We start from the raw sequence: 2,500 nt of genomic DNA on the forward strand, positions 1-2,500 counted from the left end.
CGCACGGGGCGCGGGCCTGCGAGGCACCCCAGCCGCGTCACACCGCACCTGCCGCACAGCGGCGGCCCCCGAGCCCGGCGGGCAAGGAGGGGGAGGCAGGCGCGGCGGGGCACGCCGGCCGCGGCGGACGGGCGACAGAGCCGGGCGGGTCAGCCGCGAGACCGGGGCCTCCGGTGCACGCACCGGGGTCCCAGCTCCGCCGCTGCCGCCGGCTCGCCGCCGCCGCCGCGCACCGCCGCCGCCGCGCCCTTCCCCCTCCGCCCCCCCGGGAGGGACGGCACCGCTGCACCAACAGGGCGGGTGACGATTGACCGTCAAGCGACGCTCAGACAGGCGTAGCCCCGGGAGGAACCCGGGGCCGCAAGTGCGTTCGAAGTGTCGATGATCAATGTGTCCTGCAATTCACATTAATTCTCGCAGCTAGCTGCGTTCTTCATCGACGCACGAGCCGAGTGATCCACCGCTAAGAGTTGTCTCGGTTTCGGTCCCCGCCGCACGCGCGGGGGGACCAGGCCGCCTTGGCAGCCCCTGAGGGCCCCCTCCCCTCCACCTCCCTCCTCGCGCCGCCGCCGGCTGCTGAGCGAGGGACAGCGGGGAGAGCGGGGCTCGCCTCACCGACCGTACAAGCACAGAGGTTGATGGGGGGGGGGAGGACAAACCCGAACGAGAAGGGCGGGGAGCCCTCGCTCCCGACCTGGGACAACCCTTTTCTCGCTTCGAGTCCGGCCCAGGCGCTCGGCTCGGCCCGGCCCCGCAGGGAGCCCACGCGCCAGCCGCGCCCGCCTGCCTCAAGGACGGGGGGGTCCCCGCGGACCACCGGCATCGCAGCCCGGCCGCCACCGGCAGCGGCACGGACCACTCGCCCACGCGGCCCACCGGCCCCGCACTCCCAGGCTCCGCGCTTGCCTCGCCGGCCCCCGCCAGCTCCGCCGTGCCCGAGACGGCGCCCGCGCGCGCACTCGCGCCTCCCGACGACACCACACGCTCGCCCTGCCCTCCCGCGGACAGACGCCCGGCGCCGGGCAGGCGGGCGGGACGGGACAGGCGGGGAACGGCACCCGCTCTCCCCGCCTCCACGCGGAGACCGGGGGGGGGCCGCCCCCGCCGCCCGCCCGCCCGCCCGCCCGCCGCCCAGCGAAGCCGGGTCGGGCAGAGCGAGGCAGGCGCGCCGGATGGCGGAGTGCTGGGGCAGGGCGCCGCCAGCGGCCACGCCGGGGGGCTGACAGCACCGGCCGAGGCGGGAGCCTGGATGCGCAGAGGCTCGGCGTCCGCACCACCCGCGCTGGGTGGGGGCTCGCCGTCCCGGCAGCGAGCACGCGCTCGCGCCGGGGGTCACGCGTTCGAGGCAGGCCGGCGCGAGGCCGACCGCGCGGCGTCTCTCCGCCGAGACCAGACCGCGGAGAGAGGGGGCAGGGTACCCCCTCTCCGTCCCGGCTGCCCGCGGGGCGAGCGCGGGGCACGCCGGCTGGCATGGGGGGGCGCGGCGCCCGCGCGCGCCGACCCCCCGGCCCTCCGGCAGTGCGCCCGGCTGCCCCCCGGGTCGCATCGGGCCGCCTGAGTCTTTAAACCCCCGCCCGGCTCTCCGACCGAGAACCCTCGGGCCCGGAGCCCGGGGCCCATGGCCATCCCTGCCCGGGGCGGCTCCCGGCAACCGCCGTGGCCGGAGGCCCCCCCTGCCCCTCTCCCCCCCGCCCAGCCTACCCGCAGTGCGGACCCCCCCCCCACGGCACACGGTGGGGGGGGCGCGACTGAGGCGGTGGGCGGGAAAGGACAAGCGGCAGCGGGGGCGCGGCCGGTGCGGCACGCCTGGCGCCCGGGAGGAGCAAGCTGGCACACGGGACCACACGGGTGGGTCACCGAAGGGGGGCAGGAGAAGCGCGGACGCTAGGTACCTGGCCCTGGGGTGAGGGAAACGACCTGAAATCCCCGCGGGGGTGCCTCCGCCGCCACCACCCACCGCCGGGCCACCGCCGCCTCGCGGCGACGGCGGCAGCCTCGGCGGCGGCGGCGAGACGGGGCGCGGAGGGGAGACCCGGCACCCGCCAGCCGGCTCCAGCGCCCCTCGGCGGAGCGTCCGCCCGCGGGGTGCGCCCGACACCCGCCGCCACGACCTCGTCCTCCTCCTGGGGCCCGGGGTTTCCCTCAGTAACCCGGCGCCGGGTGGCAGCTGCACCCGGGAGGAGAGCCGCGGCTCGGGCCGCCCACTCGGGCACAACCCATCGCCTCGCGTGGCCTTCGCGCGACGCCCCTGCGGGGCGTCCGCCGTGGCCCGGCGCCCGCCCCGCGCGCCGTCCCGGAACGCCTGCCCTCACCGTCTCTGCAGGCAGGCTGCTCCGCCGCAGCCTGCCGCGGGTCCGCCCCCCACAGCTTAGGGGTGGGGACCCGTGGGACCCGGCCCAGCCCGGAAGGCGGTCTCGCTCGCGTCTCCACCCGCCGCTTCCGCCCGCGGGCACCGGAGGGGCAAGCCCCGCCGACCCCCCCCGCACACTGCCGCCCGCTC

At 78.6% G+C, this 2,500-nt stretch overlaps 1 non-coding gene across 1 annotated transcript; it reads right to left on the reverse strand.

Annotated features, from left to right (window-relative positions):
- Positions 1-319: 319 nt before the first annotated feature.
- On the reverse strand, positions 320-472 carry LOC134149822 (5.8S ribosomal RNA). Its single transcript, XR_009960515.1, has one exon. It is a non-coding gene; the product is annotated as a 5.8S ribosomal RNA (ribosomal RNA).
- Positions 473-2,500: the final 2,028 nt, after the last annotated feature.

The sequence above is a fragment of the Rhea pennata genome, chromosome 21 (genome assembly GCF_028389875.1).
Source record: "Rhea pennata isolate bPtePen1 chromosome 21, bPtePen1.pri, whole genome shotgun sequence".
In the NCBI taxonomy this organism is placed as follows: domain Eukaryota; kingdom Metazoa; phylum Chordata; class Aves; order Rheiformes; family Rheidae; genus Rhea; species Rhea pennata.